General features: G+C 43.2%; 2 long non-coding RNA genes across 2 annotated transcripts in view; one reads left to right on the forward strand and one right to left on the reverse strand.

The window, feature by feature from the left end:
* LOC307221782 overlaps positions 1-25,667 on the forward strand; it is a 479,077-nt gene that overhangs the window by 302,623 nt on the left and 150,787 nt on the right. The gene's annotated exons all lie outside the window — the stretch shown is intronic.
* Positions 1-25,667, reverse strand: part of LOC307221812 — a 680,975-nt gene that overhangs the window by 95,023 nt on the left and 560,285 nt on the right. The window lies entirely within an intron of this gene.

A 25,667-nucleotide genomic window follows, 5' to 3' on the forward strand; every position in this document is an offset into this window, starting at 1 on the left:
CCAGCTTAGCGAAGACCCTACCCTCACCCAGGGAATGCAGCAGGTGTTGGACAACAGGAACCGGATAAGCGTGCTGCTGAAGTGCCTTGTTGATCGTGCACATGTAGTCAGCGCAGATTCTCACCGACCCGTCTGGCTTGACAGGCGTGACGATGGGGGTTTCCCACTTGGCGTGGTCAACCGGCTCCAAAACTCCTTGGGCGATCAGTTTGTCCAGTTGTTCGTCCACCTTAGCCTTGAGAGCAAAGGGAACCCGGCGTGGCTTTAGCTTGATGAGGGCGACTTGTGGATCAAGGCTAAAGGAGATGGGCGTACCTGTATATTGCCCCAAGGTGCCGTCAAAAACCTCGGCACAGTCTTTGACCAGACCCTCAGTCTCTGCGTTAGAGATGCAGTTGATGCCAGTGACTTCCAGGCCGAGGGCATCAAACCAGTCTAGCCCTAGGAGGCTTGACCGCTGACCTTCAACCACCACCAACTGGAGCAGGCCCAAAAAATCCTTGAAGGCGATCCGGAACCGACCAACGCCTACCACGGGAATGTTGTTTCCCTTGTAGTCTCTCAGGTGTATGCGGTGAGAGTCGAGTTGCCTTTTGGACACTCTGGGTACCAGTCTTTTGATGGTGCTCCAAGACACGATGGACAGGGCAGACCCGGTGTCGATCTCCATGTCACATGGAGTTCCTTCAATGAGCACCGTGACGTTCAGCTTGCGTCGCGTACGCGAGTCGGTTTGGCCAATCGTGGTTCCAGACGGGCAGCGGCAGTTGGTGAGAGCGAAACAACTTTCCTTGGCAGACTGGAGTGAAGACTTGGACTTGTGAGTCAGTGAATGGGGGGGTGTCAGACGGAGCCGATCGGCAGACCTTAGCGATGTGGCCCCTTCTGGAACACTTCCTACAATTGGCGTCTCTGAATCGACACTTGGCACAGAAATGGTTGCCTCCGCAGCCGGCACATTCCGGTTGGCCCTTGGACTTCTGTTGGAACTTCCTGCTCTCCCGCTTTGTCTGGTGCACGTCATCGTCTTCACTGGAGGATGCCTCATCACTGCTGGCCTCTTCATGATGCACCGGAACTGGCTTCCTAGCAAGACGCGGGCTGCTGGACTTGCAGATCTCCTGGGCGGAGCGTTCAGCAGCTTCTGAGGCCACAGCCTCCTCAATGGCTTTCTGTAGCGTGAGGTCTGGCTTGGCGAGGAGACACCGTTGCAGATGGATGTCCTGGACCCCGCAGATGATTCGATCCATCAGGGCATCGTCTAAGTCTCAGAACTCGCAGTGCATTGCAGCCTGTCGCAGGGCGGTGGTGTAGTGGTTGATTGATTCCCCCTCTGCCTGGTTCCGGTGGTAGAACGCATGGCGGGCAGCAATCTTGGACAGCTTTGGTGCGTAGTGGTTGCGGAGCTTCTCTTGGATCGTGTCCCACGGCGTTGCCTGGACTGCTTCAGGCGCAACCAATGCTCGGGCCGTCTCAAACACCTCAGGCCCACAGAGGCTGAGGAATAGGCCCCGCTTACGCTCCTGTGATACTTGTGTCAGCTCGTTGGCTTGGAGGTAGCAGTCGAACCGAGCGAGGTAGGAGTCCCATGATTCAGAGGCTGGCGCAAACGGCGGTAGAGGCACAAGTGAAGCTATGATTCCAATGCCAGCGTGAAGGGCGATGGATGGAACACCGTGCACTAGCCAGAACAGTCAGCTCTGAATTGGTTCTGTTCAGTGATTTCGCTCAGTGATTTAGCTCAGTGATTCAGCTCTGCTCAGAGGTGGCTGCATCTGGCTATGCTCTGATGTCCATCAATCCCACCTTCGTCGCCAGTGTTAAGTTGTGGGCGAACATAGTAGACGACACAGCGATTTCTCCAGAGCAGCTCTTTACTTGCAAGCTGGACAGAACTGAACAGCAAACAGCTCAGCCGGCCTGCTTTTATAGGCAGCCGGCTGTCAACATTGTAGCAACAACAACCCAGAGTTTCCTGCCTAAAATAACTGCCGTGGACCTGAGTGAAAACTATCTACAGTATCCCCCTGCTGGCCCAGGGTGAAACTTCACTACATAACACCGTTTCATTTCTATATCAATATTAACTCATTTGTGGGTTCAAAATGACATAAAAGATTAAATTACTCAAAGTATCATTTCATTTTCACAGTATAAGGGAGGGTGAGGGCATTGGAAGAAACAGGGAGAGACTCAAAGTGGCATCCAACACTTTACAACAACAAAAACACGCATATCAGTGTTTGGTACCATCACATCAAATTGTGTGATGATAACTTTAGAAGTGTCTAAATCTGTGCAGTTTGGAAATATTCAGTCTGCCGTATTGACTCATAATGGCATCTGATGGTGTCCTAATGTACACCACAACACAATCCTCACTCCAGAAACCATTATGCCAAATTTTGCGATGAAATAATCAGTGCAGTTTGGAAAAGCTTGGCACGACATTTTTATTCAAAATGGCATCTGATGGTAACCAAACATGAAGTAAATCTGGCTTCTTCATCTTGAAAACTGTCAGGCCAAATTGACATCAATGTCTCAAGAAGAGTTTAAATGCATAGGGAACAGATGGATGGAGAGATGGGCAGTACTTTAATCAGTCCTGAACTACTTTCTGAAGAAACAGTTGTTAGTAAAATGATGGCAGAATCGGTTTGGCAACATTTAAGAATAGTTACTACAATAGTAGTGGCAGTTTGACACTGAAATAATTCTCCTTGGGAGCTCTGGCCTTTTGCAAACATGTTGTGTGCTTCTACCTCTCTTTTCTATCAGGATACAAAATCCTGCATGGATGCTTTGTTTGGAGAGATTCCCAGTGAGTGCAGATGTCACCAAAGTTTAGTTAGAGAGACGTGGAACATATGAATGCTGTTAGCACTGAATATGGGATTTCAAGCATGTGCAAATAACAAGCTTGGTTCAACTGGAACAAGGAGAAATAATATTCCAGAAGGCAATTATAAAAGCTCACTCTAATGACTCTGGCTCCATTGCCCAATATTCAGTGCATACCGCTGTGTCCCTGGCACAGTTCACTATCCCTGAGCTATGTCCAGCTTTGCTACCTAGGTAGTCACCTGTACCACACTGTGGTTTCTTTGATCTGGGGCCTGGAAGATCAGAAAAATATATATGCATCTTTGAACCAAGTTAGACCCATACCGAGTTAGAGGAAACATAGGGGCACTGCGTCAGCATCAATATGTTGCTCTATCTATCAATGTCTTAGCAACTTCCCATAGTTCCTTGGACATCAAGTTAATACATAGGTGGTGTAGAATAGCAGAGCAATAGTACAAATTACTTTTGGATAGCGCCAATGTTTAGGAAAGGTTTTAGTTAGAGGCAGACATGCCATCACTTGTGGTGGAACTGTCCAAAAATAGAAGTTTATGGTGTGGGAATGTTCAGGGGTGCAGGAGAGGATATATTGACTAATTATATCCTTATCCAACTTGTGCTAACAAGTTCCCAAAATATCAGCAGAGTTTATGACATTCCCCTTTTAAGTTCGCAACGGTAACGTCTGCACAGGTTCGCTAGTTTTTTGACTGGACCATAAGGAATAGAGTTTGGTGACATCAGATTTTCAACATTGTGATGTATCACCAGCCACACATTAGGATCTGGAGATACATCACAGTTTTAAACACCAAGCTGCATTTGACCCAGCCTCGCAAGGAGCCTGGCTGGAACTGCCTCCACTATCACTGAGGAAGTGGAGGTGGCTTCACCCCAGCACCTCACTGAGTCAAGAATGACACAGCTTTTTTTTGCACTGCTGAGCTGCAGGGTGCAAAGGCTCCCACCCCCTGCTGAGAAAGTCGCAATGTCCCTCTGGCTTGCACGCTGGCTGGAAGGACAAAGGAGCTCCTGCCCCCCCCCCCCGATGAGCTGAAATATACTCAGAGTCCTGTAGTGATTTCATGCTCTTTATTGCAGCTTCTAAAACAGGGATTAAATTGCCCCCCAAACCTCAGGCTATTATATACATTATTTACACAATGAATGCTGTCTGATTGGCTGATTCTGCTTCCCTCCTGGAGCCTGATTGGTCTTTTCCTGTGAGCCAGTCAGTTGTTGCATTGTAGGACACTACTTGCCTGTTGTTCTAGGGCGCAAGCTTAGTACATGAACTCCTCCTCTCTAAGTTCCCATTGCTCCCAGAAGGTTAGCATTCCTAGTCGATGAAGTATGCTGGTCACCTACGTATGCGTTGTGGTCTCGGGTGTCTCTCGGTAGGGCTTCCTGGTTCTGGCTCTTGCTTTGGGGCTGCCGGCTATGATGGAGCCGTTGGGTCTGGTGCTGCTGGTCCACTCAGTCATGGAACTGGCTCTTGTGGCTGCTCAGCCTCAGGGGTCACTTCTGGACTTCCTAGTTTTGAATCCCTTACCTGCTTCTCCTGCTCTATGGGCCTCACCCTTCTGCTATCCCCTTGAGATTCCTCTGTCCAGCCCTCCTCGCTGTCCCCCCCCCCCCGGGAATCACCACCATAGTTGTTCGCAGTGGCGGTCAAATGCAGCGAGGCGCTACTCCCAGTCCCCTTGGTGGACTAGTGTATACTGGTAGCTGGTGAGGAAAATCGACCACCTGAGGACATGGGGTGACAGTACCTGAGGGGTCTGCTTCTTGGGGGCAAATAGGCCAAGCAGTGGCTTGTGGTCTGTCACAATGGTAAAGGGGTGCCATATTGGTGTTTTGCAACTTTCTGACATGTTGCAGGACCTTAGCCAGACCTTAGCAGAGTATATGCAGAGTTCACGAAAGCAATCGGTTGCAGGCAGGATGGACGAAACAGGAACCGGTAACTTGTTACTTATAGGTGTTTAATATATACATTGGAGTTCAAGTTACTATTCACAGGAACAGAACAGAACATGGATCTTTAACTAGCTCTCTCACCACACAACTCTTACATTAACACTCAACGCTCTACGCTCTACAAACACATTCCAGTCAGAAGGTCATAAATCATTATTCCCGTGAGAGAGCTTGACCAATCCTGGAGCTGTCTCCAGGCAGATTTTACTCCTTTACATTGTCTTGGCTGTCGGCCCACTCCTAACTGACTCTGTGTGAAGCTGCACGTATTCAAAATCCCAACATGCCCATTCAAGAAATCGTGAAATTTCTTTACTCCCTTCACAATTGCCAGGCCCTCTTTGTCTATATGCGAATAATTCCTCTGGAGTGGCGAGAGTCTGGGAAGAGTAAGCTACTGGCACCTCTCTTTCATCCAGAAGTTGCAACCTCTCGTCAAAGTGCTCCAGGACTGAGTTCGAGACAAGCAGATTTTTGACTGCTTGAAACACAGCCTCCTGGCACTACCCCCACAAGCAAGGGGCCCACTTGTCAAGCAGTCCGTGTAGCGGCTCCACTACCACTGCCTTGTGGGGTAAGAAGGCATGGTAAAAGTTCAATTGTCCCAAGAAAGCCTGGAGTCCCACCTTACACTTAGTTGCCGGGGTGTCGCAAATAGCCTGCACCTTGTTCCCAGTTGGGAGGACTCTATCTGTGTCCACCATAAATTCTAGTAAATCCACCTGTTGCACTCCTAGCAGACTCTTGCCCCACTTCATCTTGAGGCCGGCAGTCTGGAAATGGTGACACAAAATAGCAGGCACTTGACACGGAACACGCCCCTGTGAATTACAGTCGTCTGTGCCTTGGTGGTGCCCTAGTCCACTGGCAACTGCTGATAGGCCTGGGCCAGGTCCAGCTTGCCAAAAATCTTAGACCCCACCAGGGTGGCGAGGACATGGATAACCACTGGGACCGGGTATGTATGAGCCGTAAGGGGCTTGTTTATGGTACATTTGTAGTCTGCGCACATGTGGACTGAGCCATTTAGCTTGATGGTTGTGACGACTGGCATTTACCAGGGGGCATTAGGCACTGGCTCAAGCACTCCTTGCTCCACGAGCCAGTCTAATTCATCATTGATGCAGAGTTTAAGGGTGAACAGGACCCGACGGGCCTTGAACCTGATGGGTCATATGGCAGGGTCTAGTTGTAGGCCAATGGAGGACCAGTATATTATCCCAGTACTCCGCCAAAAACCTCTGGAAACTCTTTGCAGATGGAGTCCACATCCACGTTGGAGCTGGTGCGGGTCACCCCAGTGATGGCTAGCCCCAGTGGCCCAAACCATGCCAACCCCAGTAAGCTGATGTAGGGCTCCTTGACCACGATCAAGTCCAATCACCGCTTCTGCCCTCAATATTGTACATTGAAGGTTCCCCATCGTGGGGACCTTTGCATTTTTGGAAGTACTGGAGGGGCAATGGGTCAGGCCTAAGCACTGGGAAACAATTTCCTTAATGTCCGTGCCAAGATTATGGACAGAGTTGAGTTTGTATCAAGCTCCATGCGGCACGGGACTCCCCCTATCTGTACCTCAATGTAAAATTTTTCTGCATTAGAAAGAGGCAACTGGTATACCTGACAGTCGGTGATCTCCGTTGAGTTGCCTTGGTGTATCGAACCACAGGGCCTGGAACACTTGGTCAGCCATCTGGTTTGAAACGTCAGGCAGAAGGGGGGCATGTCACACCCGGGCGATGTGTCCCACTTTTCTGCATTGTCGGCATTCTGAGTAGCAGAAATGGCAAGTCCTCTGCTCATGGCTCTCCCCGCAGCTTGCACAGTTCCCCTCTTCTGGACGAGGCTGTTTTGGTGGGCATGCAGCTTGTGAGTGCTGCTGCACTTGGTGCACATCCTCCTGGTTGGATTCTGAGTCGTCAGTGAGGTCCTCTTGGTGGACCCTCAGTTGGGATGATATGTTTGACTTGTTATCATATTGTTGAGAGGCTGCATTCAAAAGCATTTCTGAGAAAAAAATAATAGCTTCTGCATGCTGCTTTGCATGCAGAAGACACCAGATAGGAATCCCCAAACCTCTGTACAGTATAGGGCTGGGAATGTCCCATTTCAGAAACATTCCAGTTCCAAAATTATACTGCAACCACTGAAGGTATCCAGCCCCTCACATCTAACCACCTAGCATAGTTAATGGAACAGAGAGACTGTAAGCCTACAAAAAAAGTTTAGTTGGCTAGCGAGATTCACATGGGGGTAAGCAGCCTCTGACATCAACTGGACGTCGTCATCCCCTCAATATTTTCGCAGGCTGAAAAGCTTCTCTGCCACTGCAGTAGATCCGTAGAAAGATGTCCTGCAACTACAAAAGCGTTTCCAATCTTCAAGTAACATTGAACTCTCTGTATGCTCTCTTTCATGAACAAACATAATATAGGCTAAAACTGAGCTCTTTAACCTTTACCAGTTGTGCAAAGCTGGGCATTTCCAGAGGTGTACCTTTCATGACAACCCACCCTATTCCCCTGGGACAGCCAGGAATCTGCATATGTTTGCAAGAAGCATGATGTCATGTCTATAAATACACCAATGAGACCAGCAACAAAACGTTGGCAGGGCTGCTCTTCCTCAGGAAGGCCGTTCTCTCATCCCGCCCCACTGCCCACTTTACCTCTTTCTAGTTCAAATGACACACAACATTCTGGGGCTACTGACATGTTCAGTTCTCATTGGGCTCTTTGGAGTTTGGGTGTTATTCTTGTCTTTACTGTTTCTTATCCTTTGTTTTGTTTGCTTAAGATGTTTTGTACAGTGGTACCTCGGGTTACATACGCTTCAGGTTACATACGCTTCAGGTTACAGACTCCACTAACCGAGAAATAGTACCTCAGGTTAAGAACTTTGCTTCAGCATGAGAACAGAAATTGTGCTCCGGCGGCGGGGAAGCAGCAGGAGGCCCCATTAGCTAAAGTGGTGCTTCAGGTTAAGAATAGTTTCAGCTTAAGAACGGATCTCCAGAACGAATTAAGTACTTAACCCAAGGTACCACTGTACTTCTGCACAGCAGCTAATGGGACATGGAATAGTGTGGTGGATATCATCTGCTTTTATGTCATGTGCAACTGCACCACAACCCAGGACATTTCTTCAATCAGTTTTGAAATTGCAGGGTTCTCTTTAGCCAAGGGGACGAGGTTGTTGCACATCTACAGCCATTTGAGAGTGGCAGCAAAGTGTTGCAATCACAAGCCTTGTTATTTCATTTTCATAATTTCATTTTAAGGTGTTTTTCTCACATGATTGTGTTGTTGGTCTTTGCCTTCAAACATTTATCAATAACTCCACATTCCACCCCTGTAGAACCATGTATGTTTTGTGTGAGAGATGGGGTTATGGGAGGTTGTCTAGTTTAACATCCTATCCAAGGCAGAAAAGCCAACATTAGAGGATCCCCAACAGATCACTGTGCAGCCTGTTCTTGAATAGCTCCAGATTTTGGGCATAGGGATAAGATTCATACTGAAGATGGGGTTCGGAGCAGCTGTAAGGCATTAGCTTGGTTCCATTCAAAACAGTGTGGCTAAGGGCAGCCACCACCAAATTATTATAATTATATAATCTCACCAAACAGATCAAGTGTCACAAATAATCCTCTCTCTTTCACAACGATCATATGCAATTAGAACAAGGAGGGTCAAAGTTCCAGAAAATGATTTCATCAGGCCTCAGTAATGACTTTGGTGTCATTGTCCAATATTCATGACACAACACTGTGTCCCTGGCACCCTCCAGTACCCCTGAATTATGTCCAGCTTTACCACATGAGCACTTAACCTGAGCTGTGCCTTTAGGCATTAGCTACATTTTGATCTGGGCCCCTGAAGACCAGAACTTTGCCCTGGGAACTAACTTTGTACTCTCAAGAAAGTTGGACCCCACACCAAGTGATAGAAAAGATGGAGCCACTGGTTCATAGTCAACATATCTCTTAATCCCTCAATAAACTAGTTCCCATGGACCTTGGATATTTAGGTGATGTGTAGGTGGCAAAGCACACCAGTGAACTTCTCCCGCATTAATTTTGAATAGTGTCAATGTGGTGGAGGTATTCCAGTTATAGAGAGACATACCACCATTTGAGAAGGGGATGCCACAGAATACATTTTTTGGCTTTGTGTGGAAAATATATTCAATAATCTTAATATTCTGTGGCAGTGTTTCTCAACCTGTGGGTCCCCAGATGTTGTTGGACTACAATCCCCATCACTCAGCCAGCATGATCTGTGGTCAGGAATGATGGAAGTTGTAGTCCAATGACGTCTGGGGACCTACAGGTTGAGAACTGCTGTTGTATGGGAACAAATTGATTTTACCCCACAGTTGTGTTTCCTTTCATATTTGACATGGTTTAAGAAGTCTCTTAGGAGAGAACACTTTCTATACTTGCATCATGCATAAGATTATTGGTTGTCCAAATGTGGAGGAAATTACATGTTTGGGGAAGAGACCAAAGGTATGAAAATGTATGGATATTGAATATAACTGAGAAAATAAACCATAATGTAACAGTGCTGAAAAGAAAGAAACAACGGATGCATTTTATGCCATCCTGTGGCTATTTACTTCATATCCTAGCTAAAAGTACCTAAGCAATGTGTTATCAGCAGAATCCCCACAAATCTGAATGTCATCACCTGCTTCATCCTTCAGTTGAAGGTGACCACATGCTGGATGGATGCTTCCAAACAAGGCTGATGAAATAACGTAGAAGAATTTTGTTGAAAATCTGAAAGAAGAACTAATGTTTGAAAAAATATGGATACTTATGTGGTAGCTGGAGGGACTGCAGAAAGGGTTTGCGTATTCTGATTTTGTTTAGCTGCTTAGTGTTTTTTGTTGTTGTTTGTTATACATTTATAAAAGCCAATAAAATATACATTGTTAAAAATCCTTCAGGTATCAGAAAATATAAAAGGTTTCCAGTTAATAGAGAAATAGAATGCATATAGATAATGTTGTTACTGAAGATGGGTAGTGAAGTGGGTGTAAACATCTAGCTTTATTCAGTTAAAGGCAACGTGGCTAAAGGCAAGCAGATCAGATGACTCCAAGTATCTTCACTCTTTGCCAGCAATGTGATGCAATTGGAACAAGGAGGAATGAAATTGCAGAACCCTAGTACCTGTCCATAACCCTCAGCAATGCCTAGTTTTACCACCTCAGCAGTGCTTTTTTCTGGGACCTGGAAGATGATTTAAAAATGTGCTTTTTCCAACCAAGTTAGAAACCACATAAAAGAAAAGCAAAGGCGAAGGCAATGGCTCATGGTAAATGCACCCTGTTTTCCAATAAAAAAAACATTATTCTTTTTTTAAAAAAACACCAATAAAATGAAAGACTTTCAGGAGTCCTGCTGCATAAAAAATGATGCCTGAAAGGAGCAGATTGTATGTTTCTATACCCATTGCATTAGCAGAATAGAAATGGTGAAAGATTTTAAAAAGGGTGGATATCGGTAAGGCATCTTTATAATTTATAACATAGGAAGCATGAATTTCATCAGGGGAAACAAATTGTATGTGGAAAATGTAGTCTAAATTGGATGTTACTGGGGAAGCCTACCTTGCGAGGAGTAAAGTAGGCTTTAAGTTGGCCTTCTATCCACCTCCTGAAGGAACTCCACACCAAAATAAATTTAATTAAAAAACTACAGGCAGTTGAAGATTTTAAATAGACCTTGTAGGGAAACATTTCCACAGACTCCCAGATTCATAAGAAAGCCACAGACTGTCGCTCCCCAACAATGGAAGTAGAAGAACCAACTCCTGGGTGAGCTTTGGCTGTAAATCAGAGGGGTAGGTGATGGCCACTACCTCCTATCACCTCCAACAAAATACTCCAATGCCTAACCCCCCAACCTTACAAAGTTGTGACAATTTGCTACGAGGCAGGCAAAAAAGCAAATGGCTGGTGCCAATTTGCCAAGTGGGAAAAAATCCTACCAGGCCTCTTCAACAGGCGACTAACTGAGGTCCATAGTAAGGTCAAAGGATTAAGAGCTAATCTTAGGGAGGGAGGGAGGGAGGGAGAACTGCATGAGCGGGAACCAGAAAAAAGGGGGGTATCTCTACCCGCGGGCTACTTAAATAGAGCACGCAATTCCCCCTGGCCGGCTGGATTAGTTGGCCTGGGGCATGACATGGAGGTGACTATGATGTGAGGGCTAGCCACACCCCCACCTCATGTCCAGACCGCATCTCCATTTCCCAGGGGAAGGGAAATGGCTTTGTCCTTTCCTTCCACATACATATTTTGACTTTCTACCTCAACCTTACATCCCTATACCCCATTTGATTGCTTCACTGCCATTGGCTCATCCCACTGCTGGGCTGCACTAACGGCCTTTGAGTTAATTTGAAGCTGAACCAACAATGTCTTCCTCAACTGCTGCTTTGCACATTACCTGGTACCTTCCACTTGACTGGTTCAATGTGATGAAGAGTGATTGAGAACATAGCCTTGTTTGATTCTTCTCTGAAGCCCAGCTGACTTGGACAAGAATCGACCAAATATGGATAACTAGAGGTCTGGCACCCAAGGTCGGAAAGGTGGAAATCTGCCCAAAAACCTGCTCCGACCACAACGCACTGAAAATGGACATGACACTATTACCAACCGGCTCCTTTAGATGGAGGATGAATGACAATTTGTTCAGAGATCAGGAGACTATTAAGAAGGCCCAGAAAGCATTGAAGGATTACTTTGAGATAAATATGAATACTATGGTGGAAAAAAGAATTATTTGGGATGCAAGTAAAGCTGTGATGAGGGGGTTCTTGATATAACAGAATGCTGTAAGGAAGAGGAGACAAAACGGCAGAAAAGATAAGATTTTGGAGAAAATAAAAGAACTAGAGAAGAAGTTAAGATTAAACCCGAAGTCACAGCCGATCTTGAGAGAAATCAAACTCCATCAAGCACAATATTCTAAACTGATAAATCAGGAAATAGAGTGGAAGATTAAATTAATGAAACAAAAAACTTTTGAATCGGCAAATAAATGTGGGAAACTGCTAGCTTGGCAGTTGAAGAAGAGACAAAAATTAAATACAGTTACAAATTTGGAAATTGAAGGAAGAAACATTCAGAACCCCAAGGAGATTAGAAAGTGTTTTCAGAAATATTTCAAAAAATTATATACCCAAGGGCCACAGGATGAGGCTGAGATTAAACAATTTTTGGAGAAAAATGGACTTAAAAAATTGTCACAAGAAAATAGATCACTCCTGAACAGTAAAATAACACGCCAAGAGATTGAAAATGCCATTCAGAACATGAAATTGGGCAAATCTCCAGGACCAGATGGGCTGACCTCCAAGTACTACAAGACATTAAAAGACTATTTGATACAACCACTGATGGAGGTCAGCAATGAAATTATGGAGGGGAAGAAGGCGCTGGAATCGTGGAAAGAAGCTTTTATCACATTGATACCAAAATCGGAAGCTGAAAAGACACAATTTAAGAACTACCGTCCCATCTCCCTTTTAAATCTGGATTACAAAATATTTGCAGACGTTTTGGCAAGTAGACTTAAAAAAGTATTAAATGAAGTAATTCATAAAGACCAGGCAGGCTTTCTCCCAGGTAGACACTTGTTTGCTAACACAAGGAATATCATTGACATCTTGGAACTTTTGCAAACAGACATAAATACAAAAGCAGTGTTAATTTTTATAGATGCGGAGAAGGCCTTTGACAATATCTCTTGGAAATTTATGAAGGGAAATTTAAAAGAAATGGGAGTGGGACGGGGTTTTGAGAATGGGATTGATGCAATATATTCAGAACAAAAAGCTAAATTGATAGTTAACAATGTGGTTACAGAAGAGTTTAAAATTGAAAAAGGAACACGACAAGGCTGCCCCATTTCCCCTTTGCTATTTATTTCGGTTCTGGAGGTGCTCTTGAACATGATCAGAGGGGACCGGTTGGTGGAAGGAATCCAGGTCGGAGCGAAACAATACAAACTTAAAGCTTTTGCAGATGACCTAGTTTTGACCCTGCAGGAGCCAGAATCTAGTACGAAAAGAGTGTTACAATTGATTCAAGACTTTGGTCGGGTGGCGGGATTCAAATTAAACAAACAGAAAACTAAGGTGTTGGGGGAAAAATTGACAGATACAGAGTCAGAATGGTTTCAGAGAGAGACAGAACTAACTGTGGTTAAAAAAGTAAAGTACCTAGGGGTAAACATAACAGCAAAAAATCTGAGTCTTTTTAAGGATAACTATGAAAAATGTTGGTCTGAAATTAAAAGAGACTTAGACAGTTGGACAAAATTGAAACTTTCTTTGTTAGGCCGAATTGCTGCTATTAAGATGAATGTATTGCCAAAAATGTTGTTTTTGTTTCAAACACTACAGATTGTGGACAAGACGGAGTGCTTCCGGAAGTGGCAGAGAGACATTTCTAAGTTTGTCTGGCAGGGCAAAAAGCCCAGAATTAAGTTTAAGATATTAACTGATGCGAAAGAGAGAGGGGGCTTCGCCCTGCCGGACTTAAAGTTGTACTATGAGGCCGCAGCTTTCTGCTGGCTAAAAGACTGGCTACTTCTCGAAGACACTGATGTATTGGATTTGGAAGGTTTTAACAATGCTTTTGGTTGGCATGCATACTTATGGTATGATAAGGTTAAAATCAATAAGGCCTTTAAAAACCATATTGTCAGAAAAGCAGTGTTTAATGTCTGGACAAAATATAAAGACTTATTGGAGAATAAAACTCCAAGGTGGCTTTCACCACTGGAAGCTAAGGCCCGAAAAAACCCCAATATGGAGGTCAAATGGCCAAAATATTGGGAAATATTAGAAAAAGATGGAGACAATTGGAAATTGCAGAGTTTGGAGAAAATGAAGGATAAAGTGCGAGACTGGTTACATTACGCTCAGATTAAAGAAGTCTTTAAAAATGATAAAAAGGTAGGGTTCCAGGTGGAGAAATCGAAGTTGGAAACAGAATTGTTAGAACCAAAGACTAAGGTATTATCAAGAATGTATAACTTGCTGTTAAAATGGAATACACAAGACGAAATGGTTAAATCGGTTATGATAAAATGGGCTCAGGACATTGGGCATAATATTATGTTTGAGGACTGGGAAAGGTTGTGGACCACTGGGCTGAACTTCACTGCATGTAATGCTCTGAAGGAAAATGTAATGAAAATGATATACAGATGGTACATGACCCCAGTTAAACTCGCCAAAATATACCATTTGTCTGATAATAAATGTTGGAAATGTAAAGAACATGAAGGTACATTCTTTCACCTCTGGTGGACTTGCCCTAAAGTGAAGGCCTTCTGGGAAATGATATATAATGAGTTGAAAAAGGTATTTAAGTATACCTTCCCTAAGAAACCAGAGGCCTTCCTTCTGGGTATTGTTGGCCAGAAGGTGTTAAAGAAGGACCGAACATTTTTTATGTATGCAACAATGGCAGCAAGGATACTCATCGCTAAGAGCTGGAAAACTCAAGATCTACCCACACTGGAAGAGTGGCAGATGCAGCTGATGGACTATATGCAACTGGCTGAGATGACTGGTAGAATCCAAGACCTGGGAGAGGAGAGGATTGAGGAGGACTGGAGGAAATTCAAGATTTATTTACAAAAATATTGTAATTTGGTTGAATGTTAAGAAGGATGCTAGATCATAAACAATAGCCTACCACTGAATTAGATCTGATTTTGACGATAAGTGAGATTAAGGAAATATAAATTTATTGGAGAACTGTTAGATTTTATTTAAATGAGTGGAGATAAGATTGTAAACAAGTGGGTAATTTGCTTGAAAAAATTTTTTTTCTGTAACGATGTAAGTGTGAGCGGGAGACGCGGGGGAGTCCAAAGAAGTGATGAAACTATGTTATAATATAAGTAATGTTGTTTATTTATGCATTTTTATTCAAAAACTTTAATAAATATGTATTTAAAAAAAAAGAGAGAACATAGCCTTGTTTGTGTCGTTTGTCGAGACAGCTGGCTCCATGCTCTGTGAGTGTTTGATTCTAACCAGGTACACTTCTTAGTCCATAGGTAGGCAAACTAAGGCCCAGAGGCTGGATCTGGAACAATCACCTTCTAAATCCGGCCTGCGTACGTTCTGGGAATCAGCATGTTTTCACACGAGTAAATGTGTCCTTTTATTTAAAATGCATATCTGGGTTATTTGTGGGGCTTAGTAATTTGTTCATTTTTTCCCCTCTCCAAAATATAGTCTGGGCCCCCACAAGGTCTGACCCCTGTCTTAGTCATTGACACCAGCTCTAGAGCCCACTTATCATCCCTTTTTCCCTATGGGAGGAGGATTACCACTTCTGTGACAGGAGAATCAGTCTTCCTTGTTGAGGTCGTCAGTACCTTCAGGCACTATGAAGCCATGATGTGTTTGTTGGGATACTGCCAGGGAGACAAAGTCCATCATGATCCTACGTCGTCTCCGTTGCGATCCATCGACCTCCCATAGACACGCAGTATCATTCAGTTAGTGACACGAGCTCCAGAAATAGCTTGCCACATTCCAGAGCTGGTGCACGCTCTATCAGCAGATAATGCACAGCGAAAGATGCATGCAGGAGAGCATTATTTACAACTTTATTCAGTGTTGGTCAGAACAAAGAAAACACGACTGCCTACTTCAATGTCTCAGGCACAGAGAGAGAAACGAAAGCAGAAACATCCTGTGAACAGGAAATACGCATCCTTCTCCCTTTTAAGGTGGAACGGAAATATCCTAACAGGGTTAAGGGTTTTCTTAGATGCTGATGGCTGAGGGCTACTCTTCTCATCTGAGGACTACTCCCTTGCTTACAGTCTTACGACGTCTTACCAAGAACTATCTGATATCCAGACCTTCCTCCTTCACAGAAGAGGAATCCTTTGGAGGAGGATATTTGGGGGGGTTTCTATACAGGTTGCATCTTGGTTTTGCCCTTGCCTTTGTAGCCCCTCGATTCTTTCTTTGGTGCCATAACAATTTAAATTGTACATTAATGATAAAGAAAAAAAATGCTTAGAGGTTTCTGGCAAGAGCTAATGAAATGAAAGAAAAAAACCAATAAAGCCAATTTCAACACCGAGCTTTGAATTTCACTATGTCTCTCTGCGTCTTCTCAGCAAACACACAGCCCCCACTCCCAGACCTCACAGAACCATTTGTTCCCAGCTGTTGCCCACAGCATGAATCCTTGGCCTATAAATATCTCCAAGTAAAAGCTCTCCCTGTATCATTCTCTTGCCTGGCCCATCTCTAGTTTCCTGATCTTTCAAAAATGATGAAAACACTTCTGAGCCTCCTCCTGGCCCTGCCTTCTTCAGGTAAGTAGGAACCAATAGAATGGGATTCCTTTTGTCATCTTTTGATGACTCCAGAAATGTTTGCTGCTTGGGCGGGAATGTGAGAGAAGACAGGATATCAGCATAATTGAGAGTAAGGACTGCTGGCTTACCAAGGAGAGTAAACTCAAGAGTTTAAGCACTTAAGCCTTGATGACCAAGTATGTGCTGTTGTTTAGTCATTTAGTTGTGTCTGACTCTTCGTAACCCCATGGACCAGCGCATGCCAGGCACTCCTGCCTTCCACTGCCTCCCGTATTTTGGTTAAACTCATGCTGGTAGCTTCGAGAACACTTCTCTTTGTGCGCTCCATCTTTCCCAACATCAGGGTCTTTTCCAGGGAGTCCAAAGTAGTCTCATGAGGTGGCCAAAGAGTCTCAGCTTCAGGATCTGTCCTTCCAATGAGCACTCAGGGCTAATTTCCATACGAATGGATAGGTTTTATTTTCTTGCAATCCATGGGACTCTCAAGAGTATTTTCCAGCACCATAATTCAAAAGCATCAATTCTTTGGTGATCAGCCATCTTTACGGTTCAACCTTCTTTTATGACCAAGTATAGTCAGTTGCAAACATGTATTTCTGTGACAGAGGAATCATACGAATAAGTGAAGGCTACAGTTTCCAGGATACTTGGGATAGCCATTCTATCTAGAATATATTAATATTTATTCATTAATATATGTATTGCTTGATTCCCAAATGGCTTCTGTGCTATTTAGAAAACAACAGCAACAAAAGAAATCTCCATCTTTGTTAAAATCCAGAATGATTAAAATATACATCATGTTGGCTTTTTGCAGTATGGTAGCGCTGCAGAGATGGGACGCAGGTGGCGCTGTGGGTTAAAGCCTCAGCGCCTAGGGCTTGCCGATCGAAAGGTCGGCGGTTCGAATCCCTGCGGCGGGGTGCGCTCCCGCTGCTCGGTCCCAGCGCCTGCCAACCTAGCAGTTCGAAAGCACCTCCGGGTGCAAGTAGATAAATAGGGACCGCTTACCAGCGGGAAGGTAAACGGCGTTTCCGTGTGCGGCTCTGGCTCTGGCTCTGGCTCTGGCCAGAGCAGCGATGTCACGCTGGCCACGTGACCCGGAAGTGTCTCCGGACAGCGCTGGCCCCTGACCTCTTAAGTGAGATGGGCGCACAACCCCAGAGTCTGTCAAGACTGGCCTGTACGGGCAGGGGTACCTTTACCTTTACCTTAGCGCTGCAGAGAGCTTGCTGGGGAGACCATGCATTAAAAAGGGACTCAAAAATAACTTAAACAAGGTTTTAATAAGAAAAACAAAAACTCCATTTACACTAAATACATCAACAACAAACCAGACCCAACCACCAACCCAACCCCCAGGGTAATGGGAGAGCTAGGTGCTGCTCCTTATATACTACATGCAAATGCTGACACACCTTAATCAATGCAACTCAGCAGCACCTGCTATGTTTCACAGCTGTAAAGCTGGGTCTCGTTATCTTGCTCTGGCCCTTGCTCTGGCCCCTTAAAGACATACACATTGGGTGGAACAATGATGAACCTTTACATTTAAAGAAACCATTCAACATTTCCCCTGCGGTTCATCATTGTGGAACAAAAACATAAAGCATACTTTGTACATGTCTTTCATGCGTAACCTTTGGAAGTGCTTTTGTAAAAATGTCCGCAATTTGATTGTTACCTGGAACATATTCAAATACAATCATTTCGTCAGCAATTAGTTTCTTTACAAACTGTAAACGTAATCTTAAGACTCTGGTGCACTGTGTATTGGTTTCTGAACATAGGATAGCGAGTCCGCTCTGGGAATCAAGGTAAACTTTTACTGGTAGCGTTACTTGCATCTGTAGGTCTGCAAATACTTGCAGATACCATTCTATATCACGAGTGGCCTGAACGCATGCACATAATTCACTCTCTGTTGTGGAGAGACAAATAATGGTTTGTGTCTGGGACTTCCATTCAAATGGACAACTGTTATAACAAAACACCATACCAGACACACCCCTGCAATTATTTTGTTCCACTGCATGAGATACATCGCAGAAAATTTCAAAACCTTTGTCAATACTTGATGTAAACAGCAACCTATAATGTTTGGTATGTTTAAGGTACATTACAACTCTCTTAAGAGCAGAGAAACATTGTGTAGTAGGCTTTTCCACAAATTTTGCCAGAAAGTGAAAAGCATAAGTTATATCTGGTCTTGAGATTCTTTGAATGAAATTTAGCTTGCCTATAGCAGAACGATACAAAGTTTTGTTAGAGAATGGCTTATCTTCACCTGTAAAGGTGAAACCACACACCATGGGCGTTTCCTTCCCATTTGCATTTTCTAAACGTAGCATTTCAACAAGATCATCAATTTTTGCAGTTTGATGAACCAGAAAAGATCCATTTTTGCCTTTCTCAATTTGCATGGATAAGTAATTTTTAGCTATGCCTAATTCCACCACATCAAATTTCTTCTGTAACTGTGATACTACCTGTTCATATTCCTGTTTAGTTTTTGTAGTAATTAACACGTCATCTACATACACACATATCTTTGTTACAGAGTTTGCCCTTTCCTTTATAAACACAAAATTGTCTGCCTTTCCTTGTGAAAAACCAATATCCAGCAATTCTTTTGCTAAAGTTTGGTGCCAATTCCTTCCACTTTGGTGCAGACCATAAAGGGATCTATTTAATTTGCATACCAACCCTTCAGCGGTGTCTATGCCTTCAGGGACACGCATAAAAATTTGTTCTTTTAAATCTGCAAACAAATATGCAGTTTTTATATCTAGGTGATAAACAGAATGTCCACGTTGTGATGCGTCTTTTAACAAAAGCTTAACTGTTTCATATTTTACGCTTGGTGAATAACACAAATCATAATCTTCGCCTGGAATTTGTTGAAAACCCTTAGCAACTAATCTTGCTTTGTACCTTACAACTTCATTTTTGTCATTCATTTTAACTCTATAAACCCATTTTGAATCAATAAGTCTCATATCTGGGGTTTGTGGTACAAGAGACCAAGTGTTATGCTCTTTTAAAGAAGCTATCTCAGAGTTCATAGCTTTATACCAATTTACAGCTTGGTGCTTAGGTAAATTCTGAACATCATTGTAGCTTTTTGGCTCAAAAACCACCTTATTGGCATACACAGTATTAAAATGTTCATCTGCAAAACGTTGTGGCTTCTGCCTCTTTCTATCTGAACGTCTCAGTCCGGAAGGAGAGTCAGACTCCTCAGACTTAATGGGACTAAGTGAACTACTAGTTTCAGGTTGTAAATCATCATTGTCAGACTGAAGAGGTGCCTGTAGGCTAAGCTCACGGTCAGAAAACTCAAGAGAATCTAACCTCCCCTCGGGTGCCTGTGACTTTAAATCAAACAAATTATCAGATTCAACAGGCTTTTTGTCTTTTTCCATTAATTCAGAAGCACCATTGCCTGCTTCTGCTGCTGCTTCCTCTTCTTCCTCAGTATTATCTATACCATCAGTATCTTGGAAAACAGCAACTCCATTCCAATTTACAGTTTGTATCATGCTTCTGGTAATATGAAATTTGCCAGTTGCTGGTATGTAAATTCTGTACGCCCCCTGCTGGTAGCCCATTAATTTCCCCTGAACACTACGCTCACCCAATTTTTGCTTAGCGGGATAATGCATAATTACATCTGAACCCCAAATGCGTAGGTATTTCAGATTAGGGCGTTTTTTAAACAACTTCTCATAGGGGGTGACTTCTAAACCAGAATGATAACTGCGATTTCTAACATAACAAAAGGCATTGAGCGATTCAGCCCAAAAGTCTTTGGGCAGGTTAGCATCATGCAGATACGTTTTAACCCCTGCCTGTAAGTCATGCTGCACAACCTCAACAAGCCCATTTTGCCAGGGACTTCGGGGGCAAGATAACTCATGAGTAGTCCCCTGCACTTCCAGGAATTTCTCAAAATCCTCAGAAACAAATTCCCCGCCCCGGTCAGAAAACAGGTTCTTGATAGGTTTGTTAAAGTGCATTTTTACCCAGTTGCAAAAAACTTTGTACTTCTCAAATGCTTGGGACTTCTCAGCTATTGCATAAGTCCAGCAATATCTACTATACTGGTCTATGAGAGTGAGCCAGTACTTTGAACCTCCTAATGATGGTGGGAGTGGCCCAACTAAGTCACAATGTACACGCTCAAATGGCTCAGTTACTTTCCTATCTGAGCACCTACCCTTGCGTGCAACCTTAATCTTATTCTTGCAACAAGATAGACATTGCATAAAGAATTTACATAGTTTTAAGTTGAGGCCATTAACAATATTCTTTGTCTTAATTACATCAGCAAAATTCAAGTGTCCCAGAATTCTGTGTGCCTCATGGACACACCCAGAATGTGGCCTTACATTCCTCAACCCCTGGCTTGACTGTGCTGCTCTGCAGTTTATAGGCGATTGGGAGTAGGTGCGAAAATACAGTCTATATAAACCATCAGAGTCCCGGGCATACAATAGACGTTTGTTCCCCTCAAAAACACACACACATTGAATTTAAGAAACGCACACTTATGCCTTGACGAGCAAAACACCTTACTGATAATAAGTTGTCCACTGATGGGCAGTAAATGCAGTTCGCTATTGTAATGTTTAAAGAGTCAAGTTTAACAGTACCCCTGCCAAGTGACTGCAAGACTTGTGAATTGGCTAAATGTACATTACCAATTTCCTCTTCGAAAGAAATAAACAAGCTTCGAACATTGCAAACGTGGTGAGATGCTCCTGAGTCCACAATAAAAGACTTCCACTTGGCACCTTTAATTCTTTTAGGATTTGTTGTCCGAGCATGAAAAGCTCGCAGCTCGTTTCTGTCTTTACGATACGATGTCGGCTGCTGGGCTGACAACCGTGACTGACGAACAGAAACAGGCTTAGGAGTACTTTGCTTTCTTTTGGATCTGCAGTCCTTTGCAAAATGTCCTTGCTTATTGCAGAACCAACAACGCTTTGCAGCTTTAAATGCAGTTGTATCACCACAAGTTTGCATATGGCGTTCCTCATTCTTTCTGGAAATAGGAGTGCTTATGGCACAAGCCTCCCTTCTATCCAACTCGCCCATTAATCTTGCCGTTACCCCTTCCACAGTTAATTGTGCTGGTGGAATGGCAGATATCTGGCTGGCTATACCATCAAAGTCCTCGTTAAGGGAACAAAGAATGATAAAAACATACTGAATATCAGGTATGTCCATGTCCCTTCGACTTAATTCGCCACGTATTGCCTCCAGACATCTCAAGTGTGCTGCCAAATCACCACCAGGCTGCAACTTAGTCTGGTACAACTGCTTGAAAAATGTCAATGCAGACGCTGACTCTTTTCTAACATGCACTGCTGAAAGACTGTCCCACATTTCTTTGGCAGTTTTCTTATTCCTTATGTAGACTACTTTGCTGGTCGCTGACTGCCAAATTAATTATCGCCCAGGCTTTCACATCTCCTTTCGACCAAGCATTTGTTACAGGGTCAGGAGGGTCATCAGTTACATAGGTCCATACTTCTCTAGAGGTCAAAAGCGCCTCCACCCGAAAAGACCATAAACTATAGTTCTCATCTGTTAGCTGTGGAAAGACCAGAGCCTTCTCAGCTTCTGGAACCCGATCAACCATTCTGGAGCTCTTCCAGACCCACAGAACTACACTAACAGGAGAAGGAGTTTTCAAACCTTTCTCAGAGTCCAAAAATATGCAGTCATCCACTCAGCAGCTGGGCCCATAACCAAAGATGTTGGCTTTTTGCAGTATGGTAGCGCTGCAGAGAGCTTGCTGGGGAGACCATGCATTAAAAAGGGACTCAAAAATAACTTAAACAAGGTTTTAATAAGAAAAACAAAAACTCCATTTACACTAAATACATCAACAACAAACCAGACCCAACCACCAACCCAACCCCCAGGGTAATGGGAGAGCTAGGTGCTGCTCCTTATATACTACATGCAAATGCTGACACCCCTTAATCAATGCAACTCAGCAGCACCTGCTATGTTTCACAGCTGTAAAGCTGGGTCTCGTTATCTTGCTCTGGCCCTTGCTCTGGCCCCTTAAAGACATACACATTGGGTGGAACAATGATGAACCTTTACATTCAACACATCATAGTTACAATATCCAATAAAAAACCCCTAACATATATACCACCCAGATTAAAAGGTAATTCACTCTCTCTCTCTCTCTCTCTCTCTCTCTCTCTGTGTGTGTGTGTGTGTGTCTGTGTGTGTTTGGGTGTGTATATATACATTCACACCAACCATTACCTGCTTCTCTAATATTGTTGCCCTTAGTGAGTGTTCTCTAAGCCAGGCTCCCTTCGAAGACAAGAGTCAAGTAATGGGGAAATGGTGTGTGAGTGAGAAAATCTCAAGTACTGGAGCAGCAATGAGCATTTCACGTATAGTTCCTAACTTTATTGCACTAGCCAAAGGCCAAGAAAACTTGTAGCAATGGTATTAATAAAATAATACAGAGCAGACATCCATAATATAAGCCAACATCCATAATGTATGGGAGAGAAGATACCAGAGAAACCAACAAGCTTAATTTTACCTTGATTTCACATTAAACCTTACAATCACCAAAACAACTTATAGCAATCTTATCTAATTCATTTTCCTATTAATTTTTTCGGTCGGTGCATAGAGGAGCATTCTAAAAAGCCATTATTGTCTTACAAAAGAAACCAAACTATTTCTTCTGGGGTGTTGCTTTTGCAAACAAAGGTTTCAGAAAGTGACCTCTTAGGTTTCTATTTAAGGAGCACATTAATAATAATAATAATTTTATTTATACGCCGCCCTTCCCGGTTCCAAAAAACGGGCTTAGGGAGGCTAACAACAAATTTCAACACTTAATTGATGCAACAAAAACAGCAAAAAATACAGTATGAAATGTGAATAACAATAAATTCAGAATTCAAGAATCAATTTAGGGGAAAATCCATCCAATAAACATTAAACGATCACCAGGGCTAGCTGGCTAAATCAGTTCAATTTGGGCCAGTGAGGAGATCAAGGGGGATTTAGCTGTGTGATCCCAGAGCGGGTAATCTTAATTAAAAGGGGAGGGGGAGGGAAGGAAGGGGAATAAAAGATCAGACTAAGTTCAAATTGAAAGCCAGGTGGAATAGCTCTGTCTTACAGGCCCCATGGGAGGAAGTTAAATCCTGCAGGGCCCAGGTCTCATGGGGCAGAGGATTCCACCAGGTCGGAGCCATCACTGAGAAGGCCCTGGCCCTGGTGAAGGATAATATGACTTCCTTGGGGCCCAGGACCTCAAAACTATGATTATTCATGGACCTTAAGGTCCTCTGCGGGGCATACCAGGAGATGGTATGAGTCATGAATTCCACCTGAGGTGAATCAGAAATGAAAAGCCTCTGTATACAGGACCTTGTTATAGCAGACATCCAAGGCTGTCCTGGGCTTCACTTGGAAATGGAGCTCAACAAAGACATTTTTACAAGTTAATATCAATACGAAAGCAGTATTGATATTTATCAATGCTGAGAAAGCCTTTGATAATATCTCTTGGAGTTTTATGAAGAAAAATTTGCAAGGGATGGGGGTGGGAGAAAGGTTTGGAAATGGTATAGGGGCGATTTATTCTGAACAAAAGGCAAAGTTAATTGTGAATAATGCGGTTACAGAAGAAGTCAAGATAGAGAAAGGGACACGACAAGGCTGCCCAATTTCCCCTCTACTTTTTATTTCAGTCCTGGAGATATTGCTGAACATGATTAGAAGGGACCAACAGATTCAGGGTATACAGGTCAGAGTGAAACATTATAAATTAAAAGCCTATGCAGATGGCCTAGTTTTGACATTACAGGAGCCAATGCCTAGTACTAGAAGAGCTTTGGAATTAATACAAGAGTTTGGTCAAGTGGCAGGGTTTAAACTCAACAAATCAAAAACTATGGTTTTAGAGAAGAACTTAACACAAATGGAGAAGGATAGGTTTCAGAGAGAAACAGGTTTAACAGTGGTGAAAAAAACAAAATACCTAGGGGTGAACATGACTTCAAAGAATGTTAATTTATTTAAGGATAACTATGAAAAATGTTGGTCTGAAGTGAAAAAAGATCTTGAAATATGGACAAATTTAAAATTATCCTTACTGGGTAGAATAGCAGTTATTAAAATGAATGTATTGCCAAGACTATTGTTTCTGTTCCAATCGCTACAGATAATTGACAAGATGGATTGTTTCAAGAAGTGGCAAAAAGAAATTTCTAGATTTGTCTGGCAGGGCAAAAAGCCCAGAATTAAATATAAAATTCTTACTGATGTGAAGGAGAGAGGGGGGTTTGCCCTGCCGGACTTTAAACTATATTATGAGGCGGCAGCTTTTTGCTGGCTGAAAGAATGGCTACTTCTTGAGAACACAGACATTCTTGATCTGGAAGGGTATGATAATGCTTTTGGATGGCATGCATATTTGTGGTATGGTAAGGATAAAGTACAAAGGTCGTTCAAAAACCATATTGTCAGGAAAGCGCTGTTTAATGTCTGGGTCAGATATAAAGATCTTTTGGAGAATAAAACCCCAAGGTGGCTCTCTCCAATGGAGGCTAAGGCCTTAAAAAAACTTAACATGGAATCTAAATGGCCAATATATTGTGAAATTTTGGAGCAGGAGGGAGATAAATGGAAATTGCAGAGTTATGAGAAACTTAAAGATAAGGTGCGTGACTGGTTACATTACTTTCAAATAAGAGAGGCCTATAATTTGGACAGGAAAAATGGTTTCCAGGTGGAAAAATCGAAGCTGGAAACAGAATTACTAGAACCCAGGGTTAAGGTATTGTCGAGAATGTATAACTTGCTGCTGAAATGGAATACTGAGGATGAAACGGTCAAATCTGCTATGATAAAATGGGCACAAGATATTGGTCATAATATTATGTTCGCTGACTGGGAACGGTTGTGGACCACCGGTTTGAAATTTACGGCATGTAATGCCTTAAGAGAGAATATTATGAAAATGATGTATAGGTGGTACATGACCCCAGTCAAGCTTGCAAAAATCTATCATTTGCCCGATAATAAATGTTGGAAATGTAAAGAGGTTGAAGGTACATTCTTTCACCTTTGGTGGACGTGTCCAAGGATCAAGGCTTTCTGGGAGATGATTTATAATGAAATGAAAAAGGTATTTAAATACACTTTCCTAAAGAAACCAGAGGCCTTTCTCCTGGGCATGGTCATCGCAAAACACTGGAAGACATAAGATCTACCTACCTTGGAAGAATGGCAGATACAAGTAATAGACTATATGGAATTGGCAGAAATGACCGGCAGAATCCGAGATCAAGGAGAAGAGTTGGTGGAAGAAGACTGGAAGAAGTTCAAAGTTTATCTACAAAATCATTGTAAAATTTATGAGTGCTAAGGGCAGTGTATATGAAATGATGGGGTTCCAGTGATT

Source organism: Podarcis cretensis, assembly GCF_951804945.1.
Source record: "Podarcis cretensis genome assembly, chromosome: 8".
In the NCBI taxonomy this organism is placed as follows: Eukaryota; Metazoa; Chordata; class Lepidosauria; order Squamata; family Lacertidae; genus Podarcis; species Podarcis cretensis.